We start from the raw sequence: 19439 nt of genomic DNA on the forward strand, positions 1-19439 counted from the left end.
GCAGCCAAGTACCACGGTGCTGCTCACACCCTCCCCCACCCACCAGGCTGCAATGGGGTGGGAAAAGACTCCTAACAGTGACAATACTTGTGGGTTGGCAGAAAGACAGTTTAATAGATAAGGCAAATCACGCATGTAAGTAAACCAAAACAAGGAATTAATTCACCACTTACCAGAGTTCAATAGGCATAAATTTTACCCAGGAAGATAAATGTCATCACTCTGATCTTGTTCCCCACCCAGCGCCTTCCTTCTACCTTAACATACTGAGCATGATGCCATATGGTGTGGAATGTGCTTTTGATCAGTTGGGGACAGCTGTCCTGGCTGTGTCCCCCCTCTGCTTGTGTGCACCACCTCACTGGGTGGAGTGGGATAAGGAGCAGAGAAGTTGTTGACTCCACGGAAGCACTGCTCAGCAGTAATGAAAACATCCCTGTGTTGTCAAAACTTTCCAGCACAAAATCCCAACCCAACTCCTTAGAGCTATTATGAAAACAATTAATTCCATCCCAGCCAAAACCAGGACACCTCAATTCATCTGTGCCATAATAATAGGTCATAATTTATGATTAATAGTTGCAAGCTGTTGAAATAATAATTCACACATGGGGAAAATCATGGACAAATGAGTGATAGAAGCTTTCATCTCTCCTTTATGAAACCATTGTAGTAGATGCTCGGGTTTGTGTGCTAATTTTTGTTTTATTTTATCGGTCTGGTAACTTTTATTTTATATTTTTAATTTATTAGAGGAGGTCATATATGTGTTTTCATGCACTTAGAGGGGAGGTTCTTTTCATAGATGGACCTGGGCAGAGACAGAAGAAATTGCAAATCAATAGGTTCTCAGGAAAAAAGCCAAAATTTTGTCTTCCATTTATCTTACTATGTATCTACAGGTATGCCTAATTATGCTGAAATAACTAAACACTACTTAAAAAAAAAACAACTTAGGTCTTTCACTGGAAGTGTTTGATGTTATTTTATGATGGGAAAAAATGTATTTTAATTGAAATTAATCTCTGGAGGGTGAAATTACCTAAGGCAGTATTTACAATAAGTGCCTTGATATAGCATTCTGAACTGCATATAGTAAAATAAATTATACTGAACATAAACAGGACCCTATGGCAACTCTCTGTATAATGCTGCCTGTGAAAGGATCTTAGAGAAGATAAGATATATTGGTTCTATCCAGTTAGAAACCTTTGTTTAGATCAAAGGTTTTGGACAAAATGGAGGTTTAGACTGATGTTTGCTTGATCTATGCTATTTCTAGTACATACAGTTTAATTTTACCAGAAAATATCAACAACTAAATCTGTAAGCCTACAAAGGACAATAAGAAATATGCATTTCTGTAAAAGTTTAGGTTATAGGTTTTCAAGTGTTTTTCTCTCTACTTGCTTGTTTCATTTTTCATTTCAGTTGTATTTAAGCGATAATGATAGAATGGTTCATTCTGACTTTCTCAGGGATAAGAATCTGTCTTACATTCATAAATTGCACTATGTATCAGCTTGATACTTGTAAGTATCAGGTTTTCTTTAATTCTGAGCATACAGTAAGGAAGAGATAATAAGATACATTTTACAATATCATCCTACTATGAGGCTCAAATTCTGTTTCCAAGGTATTTGTAACATATAATACCAATTTAATAAACTCATGCTAATCTGTTTGTAAAATGTTGCTTATTTATATAAAAATTATCTATATCCATGTATTTATGAGAATAAGATAGATCTTAATTAACCTTAATTAGGTGTGGACTAAAGTTTTTAGATGTCTGTGAATCTTAGGTGTATACAAATAAATTCTGTGATTTATATTTTTCAGTTGCGATGAATAAACACCAAACATTGTTGTTGTTTTTTTTTAAGCAACGTAAATATAAATTTTTTCTTGTTTAGAAAGCTTTGCTTTTCTGATTAAAGCTAAATACTGTCCTGTCTTGATGAATTAAATTGTGAAAGTTTGACAATCATGGTGTGGAAAATAGCTGCAGTACCTGCATACATAAATACTAATTATGATATGGTTATTCCCTGTGTTAAGAAGTTGTTTTTCATATTTGTGGTAAAGGAAATTCTATACTGACTTTCCTAAGGCAATAGCATCTTTCATGGAGTATATGAAGATGATTTGAGTCCAGATACAATTTATGCTGAAACCCTGTAATGACTCCTAGCTTCAGTTCTTTCAGTGTAAGCCCCAGTGTAGATGTTAATGTTCCAGAATGTTTCATATCTTGATTTAGTTTAAGCCAGCTAAAAGTGACTTAAATCAATATAATGCAGTGTTAAAGTAAGAAATGTTTACACAGAGGCTTAAAATGTCGGTAGTGTTTACACTGAAATTTCATGCAAACTGTGTACATAAGACATCATTTAAAAACTTCACAACCAGTAAAACCTTCCACTGCATTGTCCCATTTCCCAGCCTGTCTCAAACCTGTCGCACCTCAAGCTGTTTCTGCTCCATTTAGGAGTTGAAGGGACACGTTTGAACATAATGTGAGAAGACTTCCCTCTCAGGAAACCTTCTGTGCCTGGGAGAGGGCACTCTGAATCAGCTGGTGGTGCTCCTAAGTGTTTTTTTTGAACCGTGCAGCTTCCTTTGAAAGGATGAGGGGGAGGTGCTCCTCCTGTTATCTTTTGGACACAAATGCATCCTGGGCTGTGATCAAATATCCCCTTAATTAAGTGTAGCTATTTTCACTCTGTTTTGAAGCATATGTAATCTTCCATACCTTTTATACCAATGGGTATAAAACTTTTCTATTCTGATTTGCTTGCCATATGCTTTGTGTAGTATTAATTTTGCATAGATGACTGTGCTGACTCCATTCAAAATCAGACACTATGGAATCGGTTACAAAAAAGGTGGTTCATAACAGTGAAAATTTTCTGTTGTGTTGCTCATACTTTTTATTTTGTTAGGAATGGAGAAATAGAGAAGTTTTTATAGAGGAGGGAAATGAAATTATTATTGGGAATGGAAAGTACCCTGTCAAAAGAAATCCAGCACTTTAAAGCAATGACAGAATAAGAAAATAGCTTTATAAAAAGTGCCTAAAGTGTGGTTTATTCCCTATGCAGTGGTAAAGAAATGGTTTATCAACCTGTCTTTAATTAATCCATTTTACATGACTGGAAACTATATCTCCAAAACTGTGTGGTGGTTCATGTATGCAAGGAATTAATCTCTGTGATACATGAATGTTGTTCAAGAAAGAAAATAGTAATCCTTTTTTAAAACATTATAGTTGAGTTCTGAGTCAACTTAATTCACTAAGCATCCCAGAGGTCTCTTTCAGAATCAAAGTATCAAAAACATTTTAATTTATTTTCCCTAGGCAATAAGAAAGAGAAATAGATGTGCACATTTTATGCCATATATATACTATGCCAACAAACTGTATGATTTATTGTCTTAGTAGGAACAATTGAGTCACTTCCATAAAATCTCAAGTATAAATCCAACCAAAACTTCTGCAAGGTGTTATGTTGACTTAATCTGTTTGGGAGTCAGATTCTTTTCCGCATGGAACCATCATGAAACAAGACAATAGCCCTGAATGAGGGACTGAAATTTTGCATCCTTTAGGAAATTCTGGATAACTATATGAGATACAGAATGCATTTTTTTTAATAGGATTAGCAATGGGAAAGAGAATCCAAATAATTTAGTCTTAGTCATCACTCATCAGAGAACGGTACTACCGTGGATTTTTCTAATTTCCTCATTTGTAGAAATAATTTGATCTTGCAATTTCTGTGAGGGACAAGAAGACCTACATAAGTAAGGCTTTATTTAAATACAAGATGGCAAGAGATGAGAGAATTTGTCCTTTCATAACCCTGTAATCTTGATGTAGAAAGAGAGAAATCACATCAGACTGAGAAATAGTTTTTAAAAGATAAAATTGAATGTAGTGATACATACACTGACAAACTGGCAGAAAGCAAAACCTAATCAGAATTTGAAATTAAAGGGTCAAAAATAATTTAAAGTTTTGAGGCACTAACAGGTTGCTGAAGTATAGTAGAATGTTTTAGCAACAAAATACTGTGGTACTAAGTAGTTGCAAAATCAGTCTTTTCTTCCGTGGCCATTGTATGGTAGTAACATGATCAGGAAATAGGATTCTGTGATGTGCAAGGCAGGATGAGAAAAAAATAAATCAATGCTTATTTTAGCACATCCTCAAAACATTACATGCATTTTAAACCTTGGATTAGATGGTCTTCGTAGATCCCTTCCAAACTCAAGGATCCTCAGTGATTCCCAAACACAGACTGAAAATTGTTCAGTAATTAATCATAACGTGTAATTGTATTTATACTCCAGGCAGTTCCTCTGTGGCAATTATAATATCATACTTGTTTAACAGTTGAAGGATTATTGATTAGTGATGTTATTACTTTTATTATGAAAACATCTTTATGAGGTTGTTATTGTTGTTACGTGCATTTTATAAATAGTTCTGTCTATTGTTTACACATACAATTATGAAGTATATAATCACCGAATCACAGAATAACCAGGTTAGAAGAGACCTCCAAGATCATCAAGTCAACCCAAGCCCTAACACCTCAACTACACCATGGCACCAAGTGCCACATCCAGTCTTTTTTTTACATACATCCAGTGATAGTGACTCCACCACCTCCCCACGCAAGCATTCCAATGCTTTATTATTCTTTCAGTGAAAAACTTCTTCCTAATATCCAGTCTATATCTCGCTTGGCACAGCTCAAGACTGGTTCTGTCAGTGCTGCCTGGAGAGAGAGACCAACCCCCACCTGACCACAACCACCTTTCAGGGAGTTGTAGAGAGTGATAAGGTCACCCCTGAGTCTCCTTTTCTCCAGGCTGAACAACCCCAGCTCCCACAGCCGTTCCTCACAGGGTTTGTGTTCCAAGCCCCTCGCCAGCCTCGTTGCCTCCTCTGGATGTGCTCGTGTCTCAAGGTCCTTTCTAAACTGAGGGGCCAGAACTGGACACAGCACTCAAGGTGTGGCCTCACCAGTGCTGAGTAGAGGGGAAGAATGACCTCCCTACTCCTGCTGGCCACACTATTCCTGACCCAGGCCAGAATGCCCTTGGCCTTCTTGGCCACCAGGGCATACTGCTGGCTCCTGTTCAGTCAGCTGTCGACCAGTATCCCCACGTCCCTTTCTGCCTGAGCACTGTCCAGCCACATCATCCCAACCTGTAACGTTGTAGGGGCTTATTGTGGCCAAAGTGCAGGACAATGTATTACTATTGGCATTTTACTGATGGAAAACATAGGCCGAAAGATAAAATTCTTACGATCAGTGCTTTTCCAAGCATAAAATCCATTTCTACCCTTGGTGATCCATTTAAATTTATGGGTGAATTAGAAATGGAATCTCTGCAGAGTCCCTCTGTCACCAGTACCTGTTTCAACATCCATTTCCCTGAATTGCGTTTGAAAGCAAAAGAGGAACTGACGGATGGTAGTTAACAGCATACAAAAGGCTCATGTGAGTGTGAACTCTGTGGTTGTTGAAATACCTCAGCTAACTACTGGTGAAGTTGAATTAAGATTAGGTGCTAATTGATTGATATATTAAAAACATAAAATAGATTGAGAAAATTTTTACTGAAGAATTACCTTAACAGTTTACTATGAGCTGGTTGTTAGATCTGTAATTATAGAATAATTTTCACTGCCTCTATACAAAGAAGAAAAGTGATCTAGTTTGCAGTCTGGAATGTCAGCTGATCCCTCCATCTACTGTTGCCAAAGGTAGTTCATGTCATCCTTGGGAAGGATAAACTACCAATGGCAAGACAAAATACTTGAGGCTAATTTAAAATCTAGTAATTTGTAATAGCAATTTGTAAGACAATATGTATCTTCGTTTTTTTGATAGAGTGGTTCTCATAGTTTTATTGGTACAATTAGGCCAATTTCTGATCTTCATGCAGCACAGGAGAAAAATCACTTTCTAAAATGAACTTTTCAAATGATCCCAGTGATTAAGTTTCAGAACATCTGTGATTTTTTTAGTTTTCCCTTATATAATAGTAAATTAAGCTGTGGTATAATCTGTGACTGTGAATGTGTCTGATGGGTTTTTCTCTCTTGTTCTATTTTTTGTCCCCTGATTATTCTCATTTATTATGGAAGATGAATAATATATCAGTGGTGTAGGTGTATGCATAAAGCATTTTCTTTCTGCTTTAAAGAACAACACTTTTTAACTTTTATATTCTATTTCCTATATATTGTATTATTATAATTTTTGTACAAGATTCAGTATGTTTCCATTTTTATTTTTTATATTTCATAAATATGAAAAAGAATATATTTTTAACATCTGGGCCCAAATAGAAATTCTTTCTTATGATAAGAAACTATTAGACCCCAATAGTTAATTTAAAATAATGTTTTCACTTTTCCAGGCGCCAAAGCTAATCTTTCTTATAGAAAGCATTCAGCAGAGACAATTCAATTAATAAACCCACTGGATCACTGGATAAATCACTTAATAAATGAGCTAATAAAGGCGATTGATAATGTGTCTTTAGGGCAGAAGGTCACTCTTAGGAAAAAACAAAATAGAAGTGTTCAAAACATTTCTTTCATTTCAACACTGTGTATTAACTGCATACATTCACTTTAATAATTCAGAAGTATTTTGTGGAAGATACAATTTCTCCAAAGCCATCTTCCTCTGGCCCTTGGAATTTGCTGTAATAGATAAGATATCCTAGATACCAAGGCTGAGCCAGATGCCTTAGGAATTTGGTCACTCTCCTAACACTTCGGAAGATAATTGGTTAGAAATTAGGATGTTCAATTGGTCAGTTACTGTTCTTTGTATAAACTTCTATTGGTTGTAGTTGGATCCTTCTTGAACCTATAAATATAGGTGTCTGCCCTTTGTTCTGAGAGAATCCTGCCTGACCCCCTTTCGCATGAAATAAACTCGTGTGGAAATCGTCAAGCGTGGCCTCCGGTCTTTCTCAGCTGATGAAATATATGGGTTTCTGAGAGATAGCTACATGTTAGCACTCTCCGGTCCCGTTGAAACCCACCAGGGACCGAAAAAGAGAGAGAAACCCTTAGTATCTTATATATATAACTTATATGATGCATAGGAGAGACTGCAAATATTACCATACCTCAAATTAAGGAATGTTACTGTATTTTTGTCCCTGAGTTTTCTTTCATACATTGCCTCTGAACACAGAAGAAATAAGTCCTCTGATATTCAAGTAATTTCACATTTTCTGTGAAAGTATTTGATGTTTGGCATGAACTTGACAGATATGTCTATGATCTGTTGATTGGAGATCACCCTATTTACTACCAGATTTTTTTTTACTTCAAAGTAAATTACATTTCCAGGTATTTGAATAGCTACATTGTGCAACTTTAACGTAGCACACACCTGCCTTAGAAATTTTATTTTCCTCAGCAGAGTAACTACTACTATAAAGTAGTAGTCACTATGGCTACTACAAAGTAGCTCCAGATTATAAAATATATAAATAACCATTAATGACTGTCACACATAGATAAAACTGCAGTGGAATCAGAATGATGAAAAGCTTGTCCTAGGAGATTGAAAAAAAAAATACTGTTCAGCTCTCAAATCTGCATTTAGTAGGGAAGATTTATGTATGTCATGGTGATGATATCTGCATTTAATTCCTGTCAGGAAGCAGCTCTACTGTCAGGGACTGTTTGTGCACAAAGAATTCCCAAGTTCCCAGGTGCTCCCTAGCATTGGATATTTGGCCTTGAAGGTACAGCTCCTGCCAAGTGCTAGAAAATGCCATAAGCATTGGGAAAACTCAACCCACAATAAAGTAACTAGCTGCATTTCAATGTATGCAGTTCAGAAAAGGATAATGATTTTTTCTTTGTCAATGACTTCTGGTGTGCATTGGCAAATATTTGTCTGGTAAATAGGACAATGATTGTAGCCTAAACTACCCACTTTGTGATGTCTCAAGAATAGGTTCTATAATATTATTAAAATTATTGTTGATTAAGAGAATCAGAACAGAATATAACTCCTAGTCAAAACCGGATGAACTCTCTTTCATTGTCTTTCTTTATAGATTCTTTTATAGATTCTTTGTTTTAGGTGGTCTGCTCAAGAAATTTCAACTGCTTGCACTTGAGGTGTTTCTGTTTCATAATTATTCACAAGATTTTAATGTTCATTCCAAAGCACATGATATTATGCTCTGTCAGTGACACATCACACCATGAATTTTATTTTTTTCCCTCCTCAACATGTACAGGTTGCCAGAAAGTAAAGGAATGTGCAATGGAGATTAATACGGACATATCCCGAGACACAGCGTACCTTGGAGAAGATAGATACACAACACTTTGACATGAAGGACAATTAACAGTACCATGAATTACTAAGGACAGGTAAACTGATAATTACTTTCCTTCCATTTTTTCATTCATTAATATTGTGTGTGTGTTAAGGCTTGCTATTACCTTCTATACAAACTTTGTTCTTGCCTGTTCATTTAAAACTTTTCCTATATTCATACAAGGTTTTATAAAAAACAAAGGGTATAAATGGATGATTGGTGACCAATGTTTATGACAGATCTCAAAATAATTTCTGTGTTTGTAACTATAGGTTCTCCACTGATAGTAGACACAAATTATAGGGAATGAATTTATTGTGGCTCATCTGTGTCAGTCTTGTAGCCATTTGTTGGTGCTTAATGTATAAAGTAGAGCTAAGCATTAATCATTAACAATCAGAGAGGTCTGCGTGCAGTCCAAGGGATTTAGGGTGCAATAAGCATTGATCTTTTTATTAGAACATCAGTGTGTGTTGACAGGAGCACAGTCCTGTATTTTGTATTTGTACAGAAGAATACCAAATCATGAGAGAAATTTAGGGTACAGAACATTTTTCAATCTGGTTTTTCACTTTGTTGCTTTTTTTGTGCAATTATGATTGTAAAAAGGGAATTCTGATGGCTTCCTGCACTGGAATGGGAATTTTACATTTTCATTCTTCATATAGCTAAATAGATTTTGAAACTTTGTCGAGGTCAAGAGTCAGTTTTGATTTTTCTTTTTACCTTGTATTAACATTTTTGAGACTTTATCCTACACACAAGTATACTATTAAGTGAGAATTATTTTGTGTTCTGTGTTCCATAACCATCCAGATATTAAAAAAAGCTTTCAAGGTAAAAAAGATGCCAATCCCAACAAAATTAGAAATAATGATACTATAAGAATATCAGGATTTTTTTCAATTATCTTCTTTCCCTCCAAAGAAAGAAAATCTGTATAAATCAAAGAAAAATGTTTTCTTACAAAGAATAAGAAAGAATAGTTAGTTTTCTTTTTAGTATTTTCAAATCTATAGAAAATACATTTTACTGAAGAGCAAATTTTAGTATGCCTTATAGGAAAATATTACCATCTTTTCTAATAACACTAATAGAAATTAATGGACAGTGATGACTGTCACATTTTGAATCTGCTGAGAGGTGTTTTAAGAAAGTTTTTGGTGTGTTGATGCAATACAATTGGAGAACTTATGGTGCTGATCTAAATTAGAATTCATTTTCATTGGCTGCTATTCATTTAAAGGCAAATTAAAAAAAGAAACTAAATTTTCAAAATAAATATGAAAAAGTCATGGATGTGGACCTGTCTGAATTGTTATTTAGTCCTTTGTTCTCTTTCTTGTAGGAAAAAAACGAGCTAAAACTAAGATAGCACTGTAGGTATTTCTTCTGTTACTGCCACTCATCTCTGAGAATTCCTATCTCCAATCTGTTTACCACCTGCAGGGTGGAATTCTGCTCATTTATTTTATATGTCTTAAAGCTTCATGTTTTTGTTTTTTGATGGATATTTTTAGTCGGTTGGTTTTGATTTTTTTGTTTTGATGGGTTTTTGTGTGTGTGTAGGGGGGTTTTGTTTGTTTTTGTTAGTTTTTGGGGGTTTTTTAAAGTAATATTTGCTGAGTGGTCCTACCAGGAACTTTTTTTGCTACTATATGAAATTATTCAAATCATATGTCTGGGTATGGGTACTATCACTGCAAGTCTTATATTTACAGAAATATTTTTAATATTTTTAAAAATACCTTCTGGGATTGCTTTTTTGCACTGCTGAAGAGAACTGCTTGAAATGTATAGGTTTTCATAATGCCCGATGAAGCACAAATGGCTTAGATGGTGTTTATATTATCTAATTACCCATACTGTTATCTCCTCAATAAACTTAGAAGTTCCCAGGCTTGTGTATTGGGTTTGCACAGAGAGGTTGTGGAAGCTGGAGGGCTCCAGGGGTGTTTTCTGTGGGAAGCTGCCAGAGTCCTGCTGTGTCTGATGGAGCCAATGCCATGGGACTCCAGGATGGACCTGCCACTGACCCACCTGCCACGGTGGGAGTGCCTCTGAGATAACATTATTAAGGAAGGGATAAAAAAATCCCACCTGCACAACAGGCAGCTGCAGTGACAAGAGAGAATACATGAAGGAAACAGCTCAGCAGACACCAAGGTCAGTGAAGAATGAGAAGGAGCAGGTGTTCTGGGCAGCAGAGCAGAGATTTCCTTGCAGCCTGTGGTGGAGCAGATCCACCTGTCCAGCTGAGGTAGGGAATGATAGAAAGGCTTCAGGAACAGCTGGTATCCAGCCAGGGTCAGCCCACCACAGCTTGCCACTATAATGAAAGGAATTACAGCAGTAATCTTCTTTCTTTTTTTTTTTTTTCCCCCTCTCCACCTCAAATGGTAGGTTTGCAGGTTCTCCAGGAACAACAAAACTTATTTTCAAAACTTATTTTTCTGATATTGGACATAAACTGCACAAGCCTATAGAATTTAAAATACTGTGCTCTAAATATACTTGTTTTGATATTGCCATTTTTTTTATGGGTGGCTTAGCTTTAAATAATGTCTGTGTTTAAACATATTTTATTTTGATGGACACAGAAAATGGAATTTATGAGAGATTTTAATACAAAACAATTCAAGTACATTATATGTACTTTAGCAACAATTCCTTTATTAAAGTCTTAACAGCAAAAAGTACAGTAATTTCACGACCATAGGGTGCACCGGACTATAAGGCGCACCTCCGGGAGCCGGCAAATTTCGCAACTTTGTACATTATATAAGGCACACTGGACTATAGGGCGCACTTTTTGTTTGCAGCGAGGATCCGCCCCCAGCTCCCCCCACACGGTTGCTGACCGAGGCCCCACCTCAACGCGGCAGCCATTGGCCCCTGGGCCCCCAGGCTCACCTGTACCTGGCAGGAGGGGCGCCACTCCCGTGGGCCCGCCTCCAACCAGTTGCCGCAGCAATGCAGCCCCACGGGCTCGCCTCCACTGGGCTGCCGCGCGCCCGCAGCCCCGCCTTCACCCGGCAACCGCAGCCATGCTGGCTCTCCCCACGGCTCGCGGCTCACACTTCCGTGTTGGCGAATTTCCGAACTTTGTACATTATATAAGGCACAGCGGACTATAAGGCACACTTCTGGGTATGGGCCAAAATTTTAGTCAAAAGGGTGAGCCTTATAGTCGTGAAATTACTGTAACTTTATCTTCTTCAGCTGCTGTAACTTGAGGAATTGCAAGGTGATAAACCTGAATATTTTTTTAGTAACTTTTGAACAGCAGTGGGCTTATGTAAAGCTAATCTCCTTTGAAAGACTTGGTCCATTTACAATTTGTTTACAATGGGGCAGATATGTCTCAGAAAGCCCTTAGGCTGAGCTATAACTTCCATCACTTAGGGGATAAGTAGAGGTGCCTTAGTAATTTTGTTATTATGGGTTAAATTCCAGAATGCATCTCAAAGCCTAGACAGCTAACCTTTTTTGAGGGAAGAGAAGGCAAAATTTCCAAATAATGGCTGTTATAATCTATCAACAGGTGACAAAGCAACAACATTTTTTTTCAAAAATTTATTTTCAAAAAAAATTTCATGCTCACATTAGGTAACGAATTGGACCTGCTGAAACTTTGTCCTCTCACAGTTTGTCATCTGCATCAGCAATATTTCCTTGGTGCTTTTCCCCAGGAAAAGGATGAGAAGCAATGCACTGTCAAAAAAGCAGATATAATACTCGAAATTCTGAAGGCTTTATATACTAAACAGCAATTGAAAATAATGACTTAATACTTTGCAACTTTGTGACTTTGTAATCCAGATTGTATAATCTTCAAAATCCTCTGCTATAAGGTATGAAAAATATTATCAATATTTAGGCTTTAATGTGGTCCAAGACTGATGCTTGAAAAATCTGTGAAATAGTAGCCTCAGATCTATAAATTCATATATCCTCAACTTCTTGGAAAATAGTCTTTCCTGCATAAGGTTTTTTAACTGGCTAAATTTCAAAGCAACAGCTATTTTAGTAACAGTTTCTATTCTTAGCGAGAAATGTTAAAAACTTCAGTATTAGTGGTTACTGGTACTCTTTAGCTTCTCATACTTAGAAGCAGCAAAAACTAATTACTGTGTGACCAAAGGAGAGGGCAAAAATAACAAAAGTATAGAAGTCCAAATGTCAAAAGAGAAAAGCTAAAGCAAATATATTTTTAAATATTTGAAACACTCTTGTGTCACCTTATGTGACATTCAAGAAGAATGTTATTCTAGTTATTCCAGGATGTGAAGAACTGGCTGAAAGTTCTCAGTCCTCAAGGAATTGACCTGCCATCAGCAGGTGAAGGTATTTTGGAAGATAATATAAATTCTTGCAGCCAGTAGCTGATGACACCTGCTTCTTACTGTTCATCTGCAGAATGATGAATCTGCTTTTGACTCAGGGGCTGGGCCACTGCTTCTGCTGGCACATTTCACTGATGTGATCATGGGATTATGTTCTCTTGAACTCTCAGTAACATTCGAGAACAGTAAAACTTTATCCTGATCCACAAGACATTCTATATCTATGGTTAAAATTTTTCCCATGGGTTTTCTTCCTTTTTAGATGTCGTTAGCCACTGAATCCATGTCTTTCATTATGGTTTTAAAATCTCTAGAAAACTTGGACTGTATTTGAATTGTAATGAAACGTGAAAGCAGAGGAATTCTGAAATGTTCCGGAGTATTTCAATTTTTAACTTAATATCATTTTAAATTAAATATTGGGCTATAACAGTTGTATTTAAAAGACAGAACAATTGCCTGTCTATAAGTAAAAGTATGTTAGATTATAGGATGTCTTGTAAATACTGAAATTAATTATCTTGGAAGAAAAGTATTAGAATGAGGGAAATATTATAAGCATCAGTATTTTTCATCCATTTTCTTTTCTTCACATTGTATTTTTAATGTAGTCAAAGAGGACGTTTTCGCAGGTGAAAATTTGAGCACAATTGCAACTGAAATACACAAGAATCATGTTTCTCATTTCCTACAGTGTCTAAAATATTTAGCATAAATCTGTGGGTATTGTGTGTTCCCTAAGGCATATAAAGTTTGTGGCCAGCTCTGCTTCTGACTCAAGGTGTGGACTGTATTACCGGGACTCTACTGTGCACTACATTGCCTGTGTTGTGACAATAACTTTGGAATCGAGTGACCCTTCCTCTTCACTTTTCCTGTTGCCAACTCAGGTAGTTTTCATGTAAAGCTATGTCATTATGTTGGTGATCAAACATTGCACTCAGAATGTCCTACAGTCTAAATTCCCTGAGGAAGGACATGACACTGTTGTTCTGGAAGATTCCTCTCAAGTTTCCATTTGTCAGGAAACAAATAAAATTACTTAGGAAAATGATCAGTACTGCTAAAGCTACTGAATGTACTGATAGTAGTTTAGAACTTTTGCAGTTCTTAATAACACCCTATTTCTTTAATTTGTAACCCCCTCACCCCAGTTAAAATAAATAAATAAATAAATAAATAAATACCAATAAAAAGATAGCCATGTGATTCAACCTAGATGTGATAACAGGCACCATCTTGGAATGTAACATAATTAATTTGCAAAATGATCTTATGATTTTTGGTTTTTTAATTGGTCTGTATATAGATGTTTTACAATTTGAGATCCAACCCATTTAAATGGATAACATCTTTCTCTTTCATTTATACATCACTTTTATTTCTTTTTTTTTTTTTTTTCTTTTTTTAATCCAAAACTGTTCATATTTTCAATGCTGCAAAATTATGTGATACCAAAACTTAAAAACTCAGGAGTGAAAATTTTCCACATCATGGGAGTGAAGATTACCGAAATAAAAATAAAACATAAAATACTGTCAATGCTTACGAGACAGTATTATAGACTGTGAAGGTGAATTAATGAGCAAAGTAGTGGGTATGAGGGCAGATCAGAGCTTCATGATTAAGTGCATTATCATAGGAACATCACACAAAATGGTATATGATCAAATAATTAGTTACAAGGCTAGAAAGGTCTTTAAAAATATTGTCTTCTACTTTCTTGGGTCACATAGGTGGCTTCATGTGTGCGATTTAATGAAAATTAAGTTCTTAAATGACTGATACCAGAAGGTCATTGTATTTTATGTAAGTTATTGTGTTTAACTGGATGTTAGAAGTCCACATTCAATTGAAACAATAGGAATTGGTACAGAAAGAAATGGTCATAATTTTCAATGAACACTAGAAATAAGTGTAAAATTGTTTGAGTTGTATATGAGAACCCCCTGAGCAAGGCTGACATATGGCTGGTGATATCCTGTAGGGAACTGTAGAATGCAAGTCAGTAATAATAATCCTTTTTAGAAAATAAAGGTCACAAGTGATAGCAAGTGCCAAGAAAGCATCAGGGATTTCTTTAGAGCCTACTGGGTCAGTAAAACCTCAGTAGTCTCTTGTATTTCTTTAGCTGTAAAAAAAACCAGATGCAATTTGGATCAGGGAATATAAGGGCTTGTGAGTGAAATAGAGAAAAAACTTCTTCCTACCCTGAGAAAATGCCTGGTTCTTCTAGGAGGACATATTAGTTTTAGGAGTTTATGGATTGGAGCCATAGACTTGATTTCCAGCTCTGTTGATTTCCTGAAAATCCAAAGTCAGTAGAAGCTAAGGCAGTAAGCATTTCAGGGAATCAGTTCCTATATTTTTATATATGGATACTGTTATTGATAAATAAAATATATTTCTGTATATTTCATATACTGTATAAAAGTATATTTCAAATTAACATATATTTAAGGAAGTTCTTTATCAATAAACAATTAATTGAAGTAGACAGAAGCTCACTTTTCACATTCTAGATTATTCTATTCATGTCACATACAGAATTATGAAAAATATTGATCTTTAAATTTTTTTGATGGTAGTAGTGATCACTCCAGCTTCTGAATGATGGATTTTCATGTGGCAAAAGTTATTTTTGTCAAGGTAGTTCTAAGTGCAACTGCCTTGACTTTTAGGATCATATTCAGAAAGTGGGAATAGAAATGCAGTCCTGTTATTGATGGAACTGCATAGGTGTTAAGGCATGTAAGCAGAGGGAAGTATAGCAGGAGTTAGGATGACTATTAACTATTTTGCACATGGAGAAATTCAGATTTTCAACTATGTCTTTGCCATCTAACTCTTATTGACACACTTATTTCTCTGTTGTAATTAACTTCAGAAATATATATTAATGTGTAACCCATGCATGAAGTATATAAAGAAATATGAAAATGTTTGTGATAGGCTGAGATTTATGTAAAAATATAATTTCATGTAATGATAAGACTGGCAAATTATTTGATTAACCATACTAACCTTTATTTGGAATTCAGTTACTCTATTGTGTCTCTCTATCAAACATCTGCTTGTTTGTGCTTGGAAAAAATTTACCCCTACTTTACCAAATATGATAGACTGCATTTGAAAATACAATTTTTTGTTAGCATGAAGCTGCCTCCTGGGGCTTTTTTTTGTCCCGTACAGGTTTTCCTCCCAGACCAACCTTTATGTTTTCAATTAATTTGTCACAAATGTCTTTATAGCTGACTTCTTCAAAAGGTCTCTTTGCAGCTTTTCTTTTCATGGTACATGGAATGGATTTCTTTGATGTGAAAACTGCTGTACAGAGATCCATTGTTCTCTAGATTGGTAGCTTCCTCTGCTTGGGCTGCTGTGTTGCTGTGTTCTTGTTCCTCAGTATTTACTGTCCAGTTCATCTGTATTTATAAAAATTTAGCATGATGCAGCTTGTATCTGCACCTGCACTACAGGAACAACTTACCATGGCTGTCACCAGAATTAGTATCATTGTTCATGGTTCACTGCTGATAGAGAATTTTGTGTTTCTAATTTTTATATAAACTGCATTGATTTGAGAAATTTTATGACTTATGATAGATAAGCTTGTGAATACCTTCATTTAAAAAGTCAGTCTGTCTATATGGTTTAAGTTACTTTGACTAACTTGAATTCACTAAACTAAAATTTAATTATCTAGTATAACTCACCCATCCATCATGCTTTATGATGGATTTTTGCACTATGGGACTCATATATGAAAGTTACAGGGGTATTTTTAGACATATGGATAACAGCAACAAATTTAATTTAAAAATAGCAAATTACTGATTTGAATTCTGTGAAATGTATATGCCTGGAAGAATATTCAACTTTACAGAAATATTTTAGTGTCCCTTAATCTATTTACCCTGTTTCCAGGTATGGTTTTAATCCACTACACCTTTTATGTCTAAATAATCTGTAACACATTACTTGAGGAATTTTCAGAATATAGTCTTGTATTTCATGCTAATATCAAAATACAGTGCTCCATTATATTTTGGTGGTATTATTAATCTGGTTCCTCCTATTTCTTGACAAATGAGAGCTTGCTCAGTATGGTTAGCTTCCTTTGTAGGAATAGTTAATGGCATTATATAAGTCTATGTTTCTTTAGCAATTGCATTAATAGGAAATTCTCAGATTCCTGTAGCCTTACATATTTGGACCATAAAAATTTTGATTTTGTAAAAATAAATAAGGAACTTAAAACCATAATGTTTGCTGCAGTGCTTTTTCTAGATTACTGACAGTATGACTGGGAAAATCACTCGTGAGTTTATTCCAGCAATTATACAGAACTATAGATCTAGCATAATAAAACAATAAAAAGTAAAATATCAGAGGAGAGAGAAGAGTGAAGGAAAGCAATTTTACTGTGGTTTTGTGAAATTCAGTGCTGTGTTCACTCACATTTGATCTTATGGCATCCAGCTCCTCACTCTCTGTCATCTGTCCTTCACAACAAATGTATGAGGTGTACAGTGTGTGGACCTAGTTCAAGCCAGTATTCTTTAATTATTATCTTTCTAGTGCTCTGAGGAATTGCCCTCTCATTGAATTAGGCTACATTCAATCCTTTAGCCTCCGGTGATACAAGGAAATAAAGAGTGACTGCAAAACAGAGTCTAATTACTGGGAGGCTGTGTGCAGCTTTTTAATATTAGCACTCCTTTCAGAGTAACAAGCAGGTGGGATCATGGGGAAGAAATGAATGCTTTTGTTCAGCTTTTGCATTTGCATGCTGCTTTTTGTTAGATATGTAAAAATTTAATAGATATAAATTAAGGATTGGCTTTATGGAACTTTAGCTGAGTAAACAACCTGTGCTTCCTAAATAATTTTACAAAGCAAGATTTAGGTTGATTACAGTTACTTCCCTAAACCTGCAGGCTTTGCCTTTTTTTTTTTTTTTTTTTTTTTCATGTTAAGTGCTGGTTAGATTTCACTTTGGTCCAGTGTTGCTAGATTTTTATAGAATTCATTGGCAGTTGAAAGTTTCCTATATTTAGAATGATAGGGAATCAGAGTGTTCCTAAGGAAAAGACAAAGCATGAGAGGAAAATAACCATACTGCACATTTTGTCATGGTATGGATTGTGGTAATGGCTTTTAGGTGTCGTGCTATCAGAGTGGGTCCAAGGAAGAGGGAGATGAGGTTAGTCGCGTCATGTCTGGGGCTGATCAGTGTCTCTGCTTCATTTGTCCAAGGTGTCTTCTGTCCTATTCCCATTCCTCTCACTCCAGAGAGAGCTTAGAAAGTTTCTTCCTCCTAGCTTCTCACTGAAGGTGTTAAATGTTTTAGACTCATTGTTACTATGTACAGATTAAGAAAAATCATGATTTTAGAAACCCCTGGATTCAGCACACAAGAAAACAAATCTCTCCCCTCCCTCCAATGTTGTTTGGTAGAAAGATGGAAGGCTGACATGCTTAAGAAGGAAATTTGCTTTAATACCATTAATTGATGAAATGTTTGCAGCACATTAAAATTTTCATGTTGTTACCAGGTTTTTTGAAGAGTGAAGTAAAACTGTAATGCTTTTTTTTCTACATTTAGTCTCCTTTCCATTCAGATATGAGAAGGAATTTTCATACAGCCACTATGATGCTCACTCATTTTGTGGTGGATGATAGTGATTACATAAAATGTATGTTTTTATTTTATTCTATAAAAATGATCACAAAAATTCTGATCCAAGTGCCAAAATCTTCCTGTCTCTGGGAGCTGCAAGATGTATACTGTGTACCTCAGAAAACTGGCATTAGCAGAGTAGTTCATGGGTGGAGGACCATAATAGATTCTTAGGGATTTTCTTCTGAGAGAAAAACACCATTAAAGTTACATAGGCATGCAAGAAGAAATAAAATGTTTAGGTGGTAGGTAACTACTAATATTTTTTGAAAACTTTCTGGAAAATACCACAGCTTTCCTAAAGTCAATAGAGCAGGGCAGATTTAAGCCATTTGAAAACTTACTACATATATTTTAGAAAATATAATTTTTTGTCATTGAGACTTGACCATGGTTTCCTCGTAAAGATGGAGCTGATGTCAAATTTCTAAAGACACTTTCCCTTCAGCAAATTGCATGGTAAGTCTGTTTTGATCTTACTGTGCCCATTTAATCATTATTTTTTGCTGCTGTTGCTAAGAATGGTGCCCATTTTAATTTGACTGGTGATTTTTCTGAACATCAGTCTGCTATGCACTATGCTGAGATCCACCAAACTTATTTCAAATTACAAGTGAGAACATCCCACCCTTTACTCCTCCACACACTGCTCTTAATATAGGGATTGTATTCACATCAAAGCTGTCAGAATGTTTCTGTGATCTCATTAGCTATACTTATTTCTACCTACAGAATAAATGAATCATCAACTGAAACAGCACTAAAGACCAACTGCGAAAACTCACATGGCTATAAGTATATCCATGCTGAGAAGAGATATCTTCTCAAGTCTGGGGGTTCAAGTTGAGAATTGCTAGCTCTGCAGACCTAAAAAGGGGTTAAGTCATTTTTTGAGATGAATTTGGGTCTAAGTCTTTAACGTGGAAATAAATTTTTAAAATCCATTAACAAATAGTTTTATAATTTCACATAGCCTTTCACAAACCCTGTCTGTTTACATAACATTGAAGGAATTGAACCAAAATTATGTT

General features: G+C 35.6%; 1 protein-coding gene across 5 annotated transcripts in view; it reads left to right on the top strand.

Annotated features, from left to right (window-relative positions):
* Positions 1-19439, top strand: part of LRRC4C (leucine rich repeat containing 4C) — a 498621-nt gene that overhangs the window by 279926 nt on the left and 199256 nt on the right. For all 5 annotated transcript variants that reach the window (XM_033061880.2, XM_033061881.2, XM_033061879.2 and 2 more), the window contains one exon: positions 8296-8431. The gene's annotated coding sequence lies outside the window, so the exon portion shown is untranslated. The remainder of the gene's footprint in view (positions 1-8295; positions 8432-19439) is intronic.

The sequence above is a fragment of the Catharus ustulatus genome, chromosome 6 (assembly GCF_009819885.2).
Source record: "Catharus ustulatus isolate bCatUst1 chromosome 6, bCatUst1.pri.v2, whole genome shotgun sequence".
NCBI classification, from domain to species: domain Eukaryota; kingdom Metazoa; phylum Chordata; class Aves; order Passeriformes; family Turdidae; genus Catharus; species Catharus ustulatus.